The 17,008-nt window shown below is 42.8% G+C and overlaps 1 pseudogene; it reads left to right on the top strand.

Annotated features, from left to right (window-relative positions):
* The first annotated feature begins 7,878 nt into the window (after window positions 1–7,878).
* Window positions 7,879–8,146, top strand: LOC108538290 (cytochrome c oxidase protein 20 homolog pseudogene; annotated as a pseudogene).
* The last annotated feature ends 8,862 nt before the right edge of the window (window positions 8,147–17,008 follow it).

Genomic DNA, 17,008 nt, shown 5'->3' with positions numbered 1-17,008 from the left:
AAATTTATTTTGCTTTGAAAAATGTAACTTTTAATTTAAAATGTTATTTATGTAAATAATATAGTTTCTTTTCTTTTCTTTTTTTTTTTTTTTTTGAGACAGAGTCTTGCTCTGTCGTCCAGGCTGGAGTACAGTGGCGTGATCTCGGCTCACTGCAACCTCCACGTCCCGAGTTCACACCATTCTCCTGCCTCAGCCTCCTGAGCGTTGGGACTATAGGCACCCACCGCCACTCCCGGCTAATATTTTTTGTATTTTTAGTAGAGACGGGGTTTCACCATGCTGGCCGGGCTGGTCTTGAATGCCTGACATCGTGATCCACCCGCCTCGGCCTCCCCAGGTGCTGGGATTACAGGCGTGAGCCACTGTGCCCGGCCAGTTTCTTTGTTTTAATTTCTAACATAGGAAACCCTGATAGATATCTACATAGCAAGAGCTTTTTGAGATCCTTAACACTTTTTAAGAGTGTAAAGGGGTCCTGAAGCCACATGGTTTGGGAACCACTGGCCTGTACATGATGTGGCAGAATGCAGGGTGTGCTGAGCAGGCCTTGTTCAGCCCATCACCTACCTGCCTATCTCCCAGGCATGGCACCCAGGACAAGACACAGAGCAATTTGCTTTTTTGTCTTTTTATCTCTTCTTACCACTTTTATTTTCTTCTCATCTTCTCTTTCCCCTCTTTGTTTTTCTCTTGTTTTGCTCTTCTTTCCCCTACTCCAGCCTCAGACCTCATAACAAGAGCTGCACAGATAATGAAACCTTCTCTGCTTCGCCTAAATCAAACATTTTTTCTCACATCTAAATAGAGATTAGTGACATTTGAAACAGGTTTTTCATTATTACTAATATCATTCACAAGAAGTGACATGTGTGGTGTTATGATAAGTACACACGTGTTGGCTTTTGTCCACAGTTCCTGGCTCGGAACCCCCATAGCCCTTGTTACAGTCTCGTGTTATGACAGTGGCTGTGTTAGGCCTCAAGAAACAGAATCTCTCTGGCCTTCTCCTGCTCTCCTTTCATCTGCCACCGGGCAGGACTCATGTCTCTCCCCGCCTTTCTGATTGTGGGTCTTGAGACTCTCCCCAGTGAGGGTTCTGTTCTACGCCCTGAGAGAAGGAACGCTGACACCATGATGCTTCCGTAAAAACCCCAAGAGGACAGGGTTCAGAGAGCTTCCGGAGAGCTGAGCTCACAGAGGTTCCTGGAAGCTCCATGCGCCTTCCCCTCTACCTTGCCCTGTGCATCTCTTCACCTGTGTCCTTTGTAATATCCTTTAGAATCAACTGGCGAAGGTATTTCCCTGAGTTCTGTGAGCCACTCCAGCAAATTGATCAAACCCAAAGAGGGGGTTGTGGGAACCCCAACTTGAAGCTGGTCGGTCAGAAGTTCCGAAGTCCAGACTTGTGTCTGGGTTGGGGATAGTCTTGGGACTGAGCCCTCAACCTGTGGGCTGTAAGACTATCTCCAGGTAGACAGTGTTGGAATTGAACTGGAGGACACCCCGCTGCTGTCCACGGCTTGGTGGGACAACCGGCCACACATCTGGTCCCAGAAGTCTCCTTCTGTGTTGCTGACTGTTGTTGTGGTGTGTGAGAACAGAGGAAAAACACGGTTTGAGAGTGGTTCCCTGAAACAATATGCATATTTTAAAAATATACACACATATTCAAAGGACTAAAAACGAAAATGAGATATTTTCATACCAACTTGGCAGAGATTTATTAGATGGCAAGGCTTAGTGCTGGCAGATGTCTAGGGAGGAGGGCAGCCTCATGTGGTTTCTAGAAGGCAACTTGGCAACGCGCACCAGGGGCCTCAAAAATAGCCTACCCTTTGACCCAGAGGAGTACAAAAGGCTGACAGCTCCACTTTGTGCTATTAACAACTTGAAGTTGCCTGGGATCTTGACAACTGAGAGTAAGCAGGGATTTTTTTTCCCTTTCTTTAGGCCCAGAGAAGGTATATCTGTGGGTTTTTGTTGTTATTGTTGTTTGGGTTTTTTGGTTGGTGTTTGTTTGTTTGTTTGTTTTTTGTGAGACAGGGTCTTGCTCTGTTGCCCAAGCTGGAGGGCAATGGCACAATCATGGATCCCTGCAACTTTAACCTCCTGGGCTCAGGCAATCCTCTTACCTCAGCCTCCTGAGCAGCCAGGACTACAGATACATACCACCATGCCCAGCTAACTTTTTAAAAAAAAAATTCATAGAGACAGGGATCTTGCTATGTTGCCCAGGCTGATCTTAAATTCCTGACTCAAACTATCTTCCTGCCTCGACCTCCCAAGTACTGGGATTACAGGTGTGAGCCACCACACCTGGCAAGAGAAGGTACATTTGGGAAGGGAGGGGGGTTACTGGACCTCAAAGATAGAGACGACATGGTCACCTGAACTCTCATCAGGACATGTGGGCAAACTCTCCTGCAGGTAGCAGGCCAAGGCCTATAGGGAGAAAGAAGCCTGAGGGCAGGTGCAGCTTGTGTGCCAGGAACCACAATCCTGGTGAGTACTTTGGAATACTCCCTCTGTACTAAAATCCTCTCCGCTTATGCCCAAGCCTTCAGTAAAGGTACTGAATTGGATTAAAAGGTACTGCCTGGTCTTAGCAGGTGTGATCCAGAAGTCAGCTGGAGCCTGGCCATGCCTTGAACTCTACATGAGGTTGGCTCATTGTGACCCCAGAGGGCTAAGGAAGGTCACAGCCCTCCGTAGGATGTCCTGTTGTGTGGTCTGGGGATGGCCAATGCCTTCCCAAGTTTTCTGCACATTCCCAGGACAGGGCTGCTGACACCTCCACAGCCTCTGCTTTTCCCATGGTGCCGCTTGTCAGTTACTTGTCTCCTCTTCTCGGAGTCCTATAGAGACGCCCCCTGCCCTCAAGGTGTCATGGGCATTTCTGAAGCTCAGGGACTGCAGAGAGACAGGGAGATTTCACATCACAGAAGCACAAGCTTCCATCGGACATCTGCACAGCTGAAATGGCCCACGGCCGCCCTGTCCCCGCGGAACATCCCAAGGCCGGCCCCCACAGGAGCCAGCCTCTTGCAGGCAGGCTTCTCTCACCTTCTGCCTTCCTGGCCCTTCTCTCTGCCCCTCCTCTTTCCTCCCTCACAGCAGCTGAAGCCTCTGCGTGGTGGCCCAGGTGCCTGCCGATGTCTGCCTCCTCTGCTCCACCATCTGCCCTAACAGTTACCAAGGTGTTTCCCAGCTATGAGGACTTTGCTGCCAGTTGTCACAATGAAAATGTTTTCCTCTGTTTCAGCTGGGCCTTGGGGAATTAGAGTGATGCTTGGGTCCATCCTTGGGTGCAGTGGCTCAGGAAGCATGTGCATCCCAGAAAAGCTAGTTTCCCGGTGGCCAGAAGGAAGGAAGGAGAGGTGGCTGGCTAAAGTGACCAGCAACCAGGTAGGGGCGGTGGTTGTGTGAATCCTGGAGCATCATTCGGGGTTTCTGAGGTGGGCAAAATAATCTCCCCCATCCCAATATGTCCAGGTACAAATCTCAAGAACCGGTGAGTATGTTAAGGCAAATTAAGGTTGTCAGTGGAATTAAGGTTGCCAATTATCCTGGATTATCCTAGTAGGTCCAATGTAATCATAAGTGTTCTTGAAGGTAGAGAGTGGGGCAGAAGAGACAGAGGGGTAGAATGTGAGAAGGACTCAATCCACTGTTACTGGGCTTGAAGATGGAAGAAGGGGCGATGAGCCAAGGGCTGCAGGCACAACCGGCTCTGGAAGCTGGAAAGGCAGAGAAACAGGTTCTCCCCTAGAGCCTCCAGGAGGACACAGTCCTGCCAGCACCCTGATTTTAGCCCAGTGAGACTTGTGTTGGGCTTCTAATCTACAGAACTGTAAGATAATAAATTTGTGTTATTTTAAGCCACTTAATATACGGCAATGTGCTACAGCAGGAAGGGGAAATAAACACATCTTCCCAGACACTATCAGGGGACAAGAACCTGGCAAAAACCTGCACATCCTGTGTCCCTCAGGTGACCATAATGAGGGCACTAAAGAGCAGGATCTCCTAGGAAGCTGGAGAGGCTGGAAGCATCCAGGATACACATCTGTCCCGCCTGGATCTTCTTAAAAACCAGGAGTGTGAGTAGGTGTGAGTCTGCACATGACCAGGAGATGAAGGCTGGCAGTCCCCTCCACCACCCCTGTCTCCTGGAACCACCTTCCTGGTGGGGGATTCCCAAGGCAAGTCCTCAGCCTGAGCGGCTCCAAGGTCTGATGAGCAGGCCTATGGAGCAAGCTTATGTTAGCTGAGCTCATTCTGGAAACCACAGCTTCCCACTGGCTTCTGATGAACAGGACCTTGTCTTGCTCAGGTCAAGACACCCAGGAAGCCAAATCGTAACAGAGGGCTTCTGAGCAAGTTCCGAGATGCAAAGGTTTCAGAGCCCTGGCTATGCAGCCCCGTAATCATGCCCACAACAGCTGCCCCTGGCATCAGGTGGGCCGCATGCATCCTTGCACCTGGTCTTCTTGCCCACTCCCCTGACACAGTGTAGATGGCACTGCCAAAACCCTGTCCAAGCCAGAACTTTCTCTGTGTTTCCACAGTGACAGAGCCAAGCCCCTGCTCTGGGCTGGCTGTCATTCTGTGTCCTGAAGAGGACTTGGCTTAACTGTCTTCTAGTTCATTTCCTGTTGGATTTAAAGCTTGGCTTTCAGACTTCAGTCTTAGTTCCCTCCTTTCCATGCCACTGGCAGAAGCCTCCTGGCCTTAAACTTGTTTTTATTTTTTGTGGGTAATAGTAGATATATATATTTATGGGGTTCATGAGATTTTGATATAGGCATACAATGTGTAATAATCACATCTGGGTAAATGAGGTATCCATCAACTAAAGCATTCATCCTTTGTGTTACAAATAATTCAATTATACTCTTTTAGCTATTTTTAAATGTACAATTAAATTATCATTGACTATAGTCACCCTGTTGTGCTATCAAATACTAGGTCTTGTTTATTCTTTCTGTTTTTTTTTGTACCCACTAACCAAGGCCAATAACTATTACTTTAATAAATGCTTTCTTGAAGGTGTTAGTGTTTTTTAAGCATTCAATTTAGTTTGTGTTTGGAATTCAAAGTTAGCACAAATGGCTTCCATGCCACTTGCACTCTTTCAAAAAAAATCATGACAGACATCACTAATCAATTACTGTACTCTTTCTCCCTGAGCCTGGAGTGCCCCAGGAATCCTTAATATAGTCTTCTAAGTAGTCCTCAGCTAACAATTGGAAATGGCAAGTGAAAAGAAACTAACATGTCATCCCTTAATGCAATTACAGTTAGGGACAGAGTCATCTTTTGAATTCCTCCCACTATGTTTATCCCTTTACTGTGTGACGGTAATTCTGTCACCAAGAGCTAGCATCCCAACTCAACACACCATTTCTGTGAAATTATAATCTCCATCTACTTTGAGTGGCAAACAAAAGAATAATTCACAATCCACTGTTGAAATTTTGTCAGATAATGCAAACAACAAATGTTGTTAGCTGTCTAACGATTTTGTGTTATTTCCTTAAGGAAATTTCTCCTCATTTTTACCCAGTAGAAAGGTCTTGACTTCCTATTTTCCATGTCTCCTTGATGTGACAGCATATCTGAGGCCTTGTTATGGGCACATGTGACAGTGGATCAGATGCTCTTAGGAAAGAAAGTGGCTTTCATACAGATTCCTTGCTCAACTTATATAATTGTACATAATTCCCACAACCCAAACACAGCCTTTTCTCACCTCACATTTTCTTCAGCCTGTTAAGACAGTTGCAGTGATGGAATTTGGTCCCACATTAGCAGTATCACTACTCAAGGGCCGATTAAACATCCACTCAATGGAAACTTCTTAGAATTGTAAAGCAAAACCAAATGCGATTCAAGTGTAGAGAATGATTACACTTAACATGGTAGGCCGTAAAGGAGACTCACATGGGAAAATGCAGCCAGAAAATATTATACCAGTGTCTTTTTGTTTTGTTTTGTTTTGTTTTGTTTGACAGGGTCTTGTTGCATCACCCAGGCTGGAGTGTGCCTGCAGTAGTGTTATCACGGCTCACTGCAGCCTTGACCTCCCGGGCTCAAGCAATCCTCTCACCTTAGCCCGCTGAGTAGCTGGGGCTACAGGCGTGTGATACCGCATCTGGCTAATTTTTAAATTTTTTTGTAGAATCAGGGTCTCACTATGTTGCTGAGTTTGGTCTCAGGCTTCTGGCCTCAAGTGATTCTCCCTCCTCAGCCTCCCAAAGTGCTGAGATTATAGGCATGAGCTGCCATACCCAACTATACCAGTGTCTTTAAACTAGAGGATTCCTAATTCTCCTTCGGAGAATCCCAATAGCTAGGACAGTGGGAGGTGCTGTTCTAACATTCACCTGAAAGCAAGATTTTATTGCCACATTTATTTTATTTACTTTATTGATTGATTTATTGAGATAGACTCTCGCTCTGTTGCAGTGCAGTGGTGAAATCTCAGCTCACTGCAACCTTCGCCTCTTGGGTTCAAACGATTTTCCTACTTCAGCCTCCCGAGTACCTGGGACTATAGACACGCACCACCACACCCAGCTAATTTTTTGTATTTTTAGTAGAGATGGAAGTTTCACCATGTTGGCCAGGTTGGTCTTGAACTCCTGACCTCAAGTAATCCACCCGCCTTGGCCTCCCAAACTGTTGGGATTATAGGTGTGAACTCCTGGCCATCTGTTAATTTTTTTAAATATCAAACTTGCAGAAAAGTTGAGAAGCAGTTAAACACCCATTTACCCTTCACTATATATATATATATATATATATATTTTGCTGAAGCATTTGGAGTAAGTTGCAGACATATGCTCACTTCACCCCTAAATACTTCACCTGCAGCTCCTAAAAGAAGAACATTCTCTTACATAACCCAATGCCATGGTCACAATGAAGAAATTTAATGTTTAACGTGGATACAATATTATCTAACAATCTGTATTTTTAAAAAATCTTTGTCTTGCATCTAATCAGGGTTCACACATTGTATTTGTCTGTTTAATACCTTTTCATCTAGAGCTGTCTCCCCACCTTTTTTTGTCTGTCATGTCATCGACATTCTTGGAGAGCCTAATGGACTATTCTGCAATCTCTATTTGCCTAATTACTGCCTCATGATGTAATTCAGATTAAAACTTTTTTCTTTTTTTTTCGGTTCTAAGATCCCCTGTGGATGCCTGAAACTGCAGAGAGTACCAAGCCTGACCACCGCCAATCACAAGAAGTTTCTGTTCAGGTCTTCCACCCACGAATGTAATGCCTTTTTCGTCTTAACTAAGCACTTATCACGCACTGTGGTCATAACTTTTGCAGTTTGAGATACAACAGCAAAACCAGCACACATTCTTTTTCTTTCTTTACAATTTCGCAATTAGAAATTTTATTCTGATCATAGATTTTGGCAATCTCAGCAAATCATTTTGTTTCTTAAGTTGAGAACTTTTGCCTTTTCGCTTAAAGGAGGCACTGGAGGGCTTCTCTTTGGCATATCTGAATTACCGGCATCACTACACTTGTGCTTTGGGGCCATTATTTAGTAAAATAAGGGTTCCTAGAACACAGGCACTGCAATACCTTGACAGTCGGTGTGATAAGCTAGATGGCTTAGCAGGCTAGTGACTAACGGCCGGTGGTGTCTCCAGCATGGATACGCGGGACAAAGGGGTGATTCACATCCTGAGCAGGATGGAGTCGGGCAGCGAGAGATTTCATTGCGCTGCTCAGAACAGCGCGTGATTTAAAACTAGTGAATTGTTGGGGACGGGGAGGGGCGCGGCTGGCCGGTCTTCCGCTCCCACGGCGCCGGCTGTGGTGGGCGGGTGGAGGCGCGGAGTCGTCCCCATGGCCGCGGCGCCGGAGCCCGGTGAGCCCGCGAAGGGGAAGCTCTTTAAGCTCTTACGCATTTTCGGTGTTGAAAATATTCCCTGTGCCCGGGATTCAATATTGTATGGTTCATTAGGATCTGTTGTGGCTGGCTTTGGACATTTTTTTAATTGTTGTTAACTACTAGAATTAGAAGATCATGTGATGTTGGAGTAGGAGGATTTATCTTAGTGACTTTGGGATGCTGGTTTCACTGTAGCTATAATTATGCAAAGCAAAGAATCCAGGAAAGAATTGCCAGAGAAGGAATGAAGAATAAGATATTATATGAAAATACCCACCTTGATCCTGAAAGAAAACAAAGCAAGAGCAACGGCAGCAATTGAACAATCTTGAGCAGAGAAAACCAGACTCCCTCAAGTCAGCGTGAACAAAGCTAAGCTCAACATTTTGTGTACAATCAGGTCTCAATCAAGTAAATAAAATGTGTTTAAGTTGTAATAAATAAATAAATAAAACTTTTGAATTGTTTATTTGTGGAGTTTTAAATTGAATATTTTCAGGCTGTGGCTAAAACTCAGGAGAGTGAAACCACACATAAGAGAGTACTACTGTTATCACATCAGCAGGCATGTAATGTTAGTCTCATTATTTGTAAACCTAACTTTAAAAAATTTTTTAAAAATTGTTAGGGGTACAAAGGAGGCATATATATTTATGGAATATATGAGATGTTTTAATACAGACATGCAATTGTAAAATCATGGAGAATGGGGTATCCATTCCCCTCAAGCATTTATCCTCTCTGTTACAAACAATCCAATTATACTCTTTTAGTTATTTTTAAATGTTCAGTTAAGTTATTATTGACTATAGTCACCCTGTTGTGCTATCAAATAGTAGGTCTTATTCATTCTTTCTGGTTTTTTTGTACCCAGTAACCATTCCTACCTCCCTCTGACAGCGCCCCCACTCCTGTAACCACCACCACTCCTCTTCCCAAACTCTGGTAACCATCCCAACTGTCTACCTCCATGAGTTCAATTTTTTCGATTTTTAGATCCTACAAGTAAGTGAGAACATGCAATGTTGTCTTTTATTTTATAAACCTAATTTTGATCATTTAGTTAAGGTGATGTCCAAAATATCTCTCCACTGTAATTAACACATAATCTGCAAAATGATAGTTTAGTAATGTGTAAATATCCAATACCCAAGGACCTCTCACCCAGTGATGGCCTTAGCACCCACCGACATTATTGACTGAATCAGTGATAACGAGGATCTTTACAAAAGAGTTGTAATCTAATTCTATCATTCCTTCTATCTTTATTAGCAGGCGTTCTTCCATGAAGGCACACTGAAATCTTGGTTTATAACTGTCATAAATCACATTTCAAGCAGCAGGAACTCTCCCACTGGAAATGCAATGAGAAGCACAGTGTGCTGTGCGAGGTCACAGCAGTTCCAAAAATGGAAATCGCCATAGTTTTGGTTCCCACTTTTCTTCCTCCTCCTCACGCTTTTTCTCCTCCAACTGCTCCATTTATCAAATACTTTGTTGCCAGTGTTGTGGTTTAAGGGCTTCAAACGGGCCAGGCATCTGGCTCACGCCTGTAATCCCAGCACTTTGGGAGGCCAAGGCAGGCAGATCACTTCAGCCCAGGAGTTGGAGACCAGCCTGGGCAACATGGTGAAACCCTGTCTCTAGAAAAAAAATTTAAAAATTAGCTGGGCGTGGTGGTGCACGTGTATAGTCCCAGCTACTCAGGAGGCAGAGACAAGAGGATCGCCTGAGCCCAGGGAGGTCAAGGCTGCAGTGAGCTGTGATTGCACCACTGCACTCCAGCATGGGCAACAGAGTGAAACCCTGTCTCAATAAAATAAAAATAAAAAACAAAAAAGAAAGTTGCTTTACATACATAAAATCTTTTAGTTATTCCCAACAACCCTATGAGGTAGGTGATAGCAGGCCCATTTTTCAGATGAGGAAACTGAAACATAGAGAAGCAACTTGCCCAAGGTCATCCAGTGAGTGACAGACTTGGGGTTTGAACTCAGATGCATTTGATTTCGAAAGTCGTGTTCCTGCCCAGCCACATTGCTAAAGCACTGCACTATTTTTTTTTTTTTTTTTGCATGCACAGAAAACAATCACAGCAATAATAATCCTTGATTTTTGTTGATTGCTAAACAACCCTTCATCCTTCTCTCTGAGTATTAGCAATGCAAAAGTCCAGAAGAATTGCATCAAAATAGTGACTATGGTTTCATAGATCATTTTCATTTTTATCTTTATACACTTACCTGTATTTCCCAAGTTATCTACAATGCACAGGCATTGGTTTTGTGAGACAGATATATGAAGTGTTTTTAAAGAGAAATAGGGGTTTCGACATATATTTGACATAGATGTCAAACTCAGAAAAGCTCTCCCTGGGGGTTGCCTGTCCCTATCAGAGCCTGGATCACAGAGTAGACCCACCAGTACGTGCCTGGGCTTAGGTGCTGGCAAGAGGCAATTTAGCAATATATATGACTTATTCTACACCAAACCAATAGAGGAAAGATCATAATTCAACCGATGGCCCATCGTCCCAGAGGCTTAATCACAAACTGGCTTTGTACAAGACTCCAGGAAGCTGTCAAGGTCAGGGAAGCCTGAGCCTTGGACCTCAAATTGCTTATAAACTAAGCTCAAGACAAAGAAACATACAGGAAACAACTTTTGAGACTGACAAGATAAGAAATGTGCAGTGCCAGTATAAGAGGATTGACCAGCAGCCAGGAAGGTAAGGTACAGAAGCTACTGAGGCTTCCAGTAATTTCTTTTTTTTTTTTTTGGATCTCAGCTCACTGCAAGCTCCGCCTCCCGGGTTCACGCTATTCTCTTGCCTCAGCCTCCCGGGTAGCTGGGACTACAGGCGCCCGCCATCTCGCCTGGCTAGTTTTTTGTAGTTTTAGTAGAGACGGGGTTTCACCGTGTTAGCCAGGATGGTCTCGATCTCCTGACCTCGTGATCCGCCTGTCTCGGCCTCCCAAAGTGCTGGGATTACAGGCTTGAGCCACCGCGCCCGGCCGGCTTCCAGTAATTTCTAAAAGGGAAGTCAGAATCATAGACCTGAAAGCCATTACTCTGAGTTTTTATGATTCTGGGCCTCTGTAACTTTTCCGTGTCTTACTTTTGTTACTCAAATGTTTCCCTACAGTCTTTAGCAAAGAAAAAAAAATACCTTGCGAAGGAGAAAAAGAATTAGTAGGGAGATAGAATCCCAGTATAAAACCACAAATACTTCTGAATGACAAAAAAAAAAAAAAAAAAAATCACCATACGACAGCTCCAACAGTAAAGAGCCTGGAAGTCGTTACTACCATCTTTACAAGGAAAAAAGCTGAACAAACTGAAAAGCAACAACTTTTCTTAGATGCTGCAGAGAATGGCAGTCAAAGCACCCACCCTAAAAATAGAAGAGACAGAGGAATGCAGAGAACCACAACTTACCTTCCAGAAGCAGAAGCCACCCTGGAGCCGGCAACTTGTAGGAGCACTTACATGGTAGCTGATGAATTGCTGGTGGCTGAGTGTTTGGACTAGCTTAAGTGTTATAAACTCCTGGCGTCCCTGTAGTAGGGAAGCTCCATATTTTCCTGGGGTTACCTCCAGGAAGGTCACCAGTTTCTCACTGTGAAGACAGGAGAAAAATCCTCAGGCTTCAGGCAAGAGGAGAGGAAAAGTAACCATTTAAAACTATGCCCAGCGGAAAAGTAACCATTTTGAAAGCCCAGAGCATTCTGTTCTCCTTAAGTGTTCTCATCAAAGGACACTGCCTTACCAGGGCCTTATCTGCCCTAGGGGAAGGGCAGTGAGGTAACTTCAGCCCCCCTCTAGCCTTCATAATATAAGCTTCATAATATAAGCTTTATGTGCCATGGGAGCCTTCATAAGAAAATTGTCTTAGTCCATTTTGTGCTATTATAACAGAATATCACAGACCAGGTAATTTATAAAGAATAGAGATTTATTTTTCGCAGTTCTGGAGCCTGGGAAGTTCAAGATCATGGCACCGGCAGGTTCATTGTCTGGTTAAGGATCCAGACTCTGGGTTCAAGAGGGCGCTTTGAGTGGTGTGTCTTCCCAAGGGGATGAACGCTGGGTCCTCATGCTGTAGAAAAGCAGAGTGGATGATGCTTTTTATAACATCATTAATTCATTCACAAGAGTGGAGTTCTCATGACTTAAACACCTCCCAACACTGTTGCACTGGGAATTATGTTTCCAATATATGAGTTTTGGGGGACAGCAGACATGAAGACCTTTCAAAAAAAGTAATCAGAGTTAAACCTTTATATACTGAGTTGGGCAAAGAATAGTAAAACTCTGAAAATATGATGAGGCAAAGGGGTTTGTGCTAGGGTGGTGATTTGGGTAGAAAAGTGACTAGGAAGACAAAGGTCAGGTTAACAAAGTTTGTTTGTGTAGTTTTCTCCCAGCTTCAACTTTTTGTCCTTGATGATAAGAACGTTACTTTCCTCCTGGTATAGGGAAGACAACTTCCGTATGGAAGGTTTTATCTTCCTTCCAGGAGGATTTTACCTTCCAGGAGGGTTTTGCCTTCCAAGAGGGTTTTATCTCCTGCTTTTAGGAAAAAAAAAAAAAAGGAGGGCCAGAGTAACCTCTTGAACCTGCTATTTAAGTGCCTTTAATACAAAATAATCCCTGCATCAGAATGACACATTTTGGGGTGAAATGCTCTGAATTCCTTCACCTCTGTGTCTTTGTCTCTATGTATCCTCCCCTCTTTTTATAAGACCATGTCATTGGATTTAAGGACCGCTCTAATCTAGCAAGACCTCATCTTAATTTAACTACTTCCATCTGCAAAAACCCTATTTCCAAATAGACTCATATTCTGAGTCTCCAGGTGAACAGGAATTTGTGGGGGGGACATTCACCCCACATCAACAGGCTCCAGTATAATAAAAGTAGACTATAACTGAAAGAGTTATTTAAGACAGAGTTCTCGGCTAGGCACAATGGCTCACGCCTGTAACCCCAGCTCTTTGGGAGGCTGAGGCAGGTGGATCACGAGGTCAGGCATTCAAGACCAGCCTGACCAACATGGTGAAACCCTGTCTCTCCTAAAAATACAAAAGTTAGGCAGATGTGTTGGTGGGCGCCTGTAATCCCACCTACTCAGGAAGTTGAAGCAGGAGAACTGCTTGACCCTGGGAGACGGAGGTTGCAGTAAGCCAAGATGGCGCCACTGCGCTCCAGCCTGGGCAATGAGAGCAAAATTCCATCTCAAAAAAAAAAAAAAGAAAAAAGATAGAATTCTTAGGGAAACCCAAAACAATACAAGAGAAAACAAAACAAACAAACAAGCAAACAAAAACACCTGAAACTAGAGGAAACTAAAGTTTCTGGCACCTACAGCTATAGGAAACACTAAACATGGCCCAGCTTCTAGTCAGATTAACATAAAACCTCACACTATAAATCCAATTTACCTCAGGTCCTACTATCATATAAATCATGTCCAGCTTTCAACCAAAAATCACAAAACATACTAAAAGGCAGTTAAAAACTGTCAACCTAAATAACAGAGACAGGCTCTCTAAAAGGAAAAGATATTTATTCAGGAATAGAGCATTGCAATGGGAATGCATGTGCCACAGTAAACTGCATATGCAAGGAGGAAGAATGAGGAGGATGATTGTTTTGAAATGATTATCATTGGCTACAAGGGTCAGTAACAAAGGTGACGCCCATCCAAGGTTGAACATGCAGCTTTACTGCGCAGATTTCCTTGAGGAAGTGTTTTTTTGTGTAAGGTTACAATGGCTTTTGTGCAAGGCTTTGGTTTTTACAGAGTCTTTTGTGACACTTTTGTTATCACGCCAGTCACACAAAGACAAATACTGTAAAAAAAAAAAGTCCTAGAGTAGTGAAATCCACAGAGATGAAAAGTATAATTAGTTTTTGTTTCATGGGTATAGAATTTCAGTTTTACAAGATGAAAGAGTTCTGAGGAGCTCTAGTATGGATTGGTTTCCAAAATGAACTCATCATGGATGGTGGTGATGGATGCACAACCATATGACTGCCACTGAACTATACACTTAAAAATAGTTAAGATGATCATTTTTACATTGTTTATATTTCACCACAATAAGTATGTTTAACTTTTAAAAAGTAAATAAATGAGAGAAGTATTGGGATGCATCATACCATACAAACTCTAATCAAAGAAAGGTGGGGCAACCTATAAATAAATAGAGAAAGCAGCCTTCAGAACAAGGAAAATTATAAGGGAGAAAGAGGAACATTACATACTGATAAAGGGATCAATTCTCCAAGAAAATAGAATAATACTTAACATATATGTACATAACAATGTCAAAATATGTAAGGCAAAAATTAGTAGAATTGCAAGGCAAATTAAAATATCCATTCTTATAGTTAGAGACCTCAACATAAGGTATCAGTAGCTGACAGATCCAATAAAGATATAACTGATCTGAACAGCAGCATCAATCAACAGGACACAATAGACATTTATAAACTAATTCATCCAACAACAGTAGAATACACATTCTTCTCATGCTTACCAGAAATATTCACCATGATAGACCACATTCTGTGCCATATATGGAACATAAACCTGTTTAAAAGAATTGAAGATGCAAAAATTCTCAATGAAATATTAACAAATCATTCAATAATATCTGATTTGTCCAACACTGAGATTTATTTCAAGTATGCAAATCTGACTCACATTCTGAAATCAATTTACGTAATCCATCACATCAACAGGCTCATAAAGAAAAGTCATATGATCACATCAATGAATGCAGAAAAAGCATTTGACAAAATTCAATACCCATTCATGATAAAAAAAAAAAAATACAGCCCCAAATCCTCAGCAAACTAGGAATAGGGAAGAACTCCCTCAACCTGACAAGGAAGAGCTACAAAAAAACCCTACATTTAACATTAGACTTACTGGTGTAAAACTAGATGTTTTACTGTAAAATCATGAACAAGTCAAGGATGTTCTCTCTCACCAGTCCTTTCTATATCACACTGGAATTCCTAGCTAATACACTGCATCGTCAGGCAGTTTCATTGTGTGAATATCATAGGGTTCCTACGATGGCGTAGCCTACTGCACACCTGGGCTATACGGGTTAGCCTGTTTCTCCTAGGCCACAAGCCTGGGCAGCATGTTTCTGCACTGAATACTGTAGGCAATCACAACAGAATGGTAAGTATTTGTGTATCTAAACATAGAAAAATACCGTTCAAAATACGGTAGGAAAAATAAAAATATGGTCCACCTGTATAAGGCGCTTACCATGAATGGAGCAGACAGGACTGGAGGTTGCTCTGGGTGAGTCAGTGAGTGGATGGTGAGTGAATGGGAAGGCCTGGGACATTACCGACCACTGCTGTAGACTTTATAAACACTGTACATTTAGGCTACACCACATTTATGAAAAATTTGTTCTTTCCCCAAGAATAACATAACCTTAGCTTACTGTACTTTTTTTTACTTTACAAACTTTTCAATTTTTAAAAACATTTGGACTTTTTTGTAATAATACTTAGCATAAAACACCAATACATAGAGCTGCACAAAGCATTTTCTTTGTACCCTTATTCTATGAGCTTTTTCTCTTTTTTTCTTTTTCTTTCTTTCTTTTTTTTTTTTTTTTTTTTTTTTTTTTGTTCGTTTTTTGTTTTTTGAGACGGAGTCTCCCCCTGTCACCCAGGCTGGAGTGCAATGGTGTGTCTTGGCTCACTGCAACCTCCGCCTCCCAGGTTCATTCTCCTGCCTCAGTCCCCCAAGTGGCTGAGAGTACAGGCGCGCACCACCATGCCCAGCTAATTTTTGTATTTTTGGTAGAGATGGAGTTTCACCATGTTGGCCAGGCTGGTCTCAAACTCCTGACCTCAGGTGATCTGACTGCCTCGGCCTCCCAAAGTGCCGGGATTACAGGCATAAGCCACCACACCTGGCTAAAAATAAAGTCTTTCTGTAAAGCCACCATAAGCAAAGTCAAAAGATAAATGCCAAACTGAAAGAAAAAAAAAAAAAAACTTCTCTCCACTCATATACAAGCAAATCAGTGAGAAAATGCTAACAACCCAATAGAAAAGGGGGAAAGGAGGAGATGAACAGATGGTTCACAGTAAAGGAAAAACAATGATTTTAAACAATAGAAAATTTTTCAACCAATGTCACTCTTTATTTATTTAGACAGGGTCTTGCTCTGTCGCCCATGCTGAAGTACCATCATAGCTCACTGCAGTCTCTACCTCTTAAGAGGCTCAGGTGATCCTCCTGCCTCAGCCTCCTGAGTTGCTGGGACTGAAAGTGAGTGCCCTCATGCCCAGCAAATTTTTGTGTATTTTGTAGAGACAGGGTTTCACCATTTTGCCTAGGCTGATCTCAAACTCCTGAGCTCAAGCGATCTGCCTGCCTTGGCCTTCCAAAGTGTTACGATTAAAAGCATCAGACACCACGCCCGGCCTCAATGTCACTCTTAATAAGAAACATGCAGGATTAAAAGTACACTGAGGTACCGGTTTCCTCTTATCAGATTGGCACCCATTCAAAAGCTTGATAGCACACGATGTGAGTAAGGTGGGAAATGGTACTCTCAAGCATCATCAGTAGAAATGTAAATGGGTACAATTCTAGTGGGGGAAATTTTGGTAATATTAATCAAGATTACAGCTGTGCAGGCCCTTTGACCCTACAGTTCTACACAAAGAATGTATCCTGGAGATATACTCATGTGTGGAATGACAAATCCACAGTTATTTACTGCAACATTGTTGATCACAAAAAGAGCAGAAACCACTCAAATGTCCATCATTAAGACATTGGTTAAAAAACGATGGGACAGCCACGTAACGGAATACCATACAGCTGTAAGCAAGAAAAAGGAACTGCTTTACGAGCAGGTGTAGCACAAGCTCCAAAATACATTGTGGAAAAAAAGCACAGAGAAATGTGTATGGTACACTATTGTTTATGAAAAGAAAGAGAAAAAAAGAAAGAAAGAAAGAGAAAGAAAGAAAGAAAGAAAGAAAGAAAGAAAGAAAGAAAGAAAGAAAGAAAGAAAGAAAGAAAGAAAGAAA

Source organism: Rhinopithecus bieti, unplaced genomic scaffold, assembly GCF_001698545.2.
Source record: "Rhinopithecus bieti isolate Rb0 unplaced genomic scaffold, ASM169854v2 scaffold_13704, whole genome shotgun sequence".
NCBI lineage: Eukaryota > Metazoa > Chordata > Mammalia > Primates > Cercopithecidae > Rhinopithecus > Rhinopithecus bieti.
The sequence above is the reverse complement of the archived record's forward strand: the minus strand, read 5'-3'. Positions and strand labels throughout refer to the sequence as shown.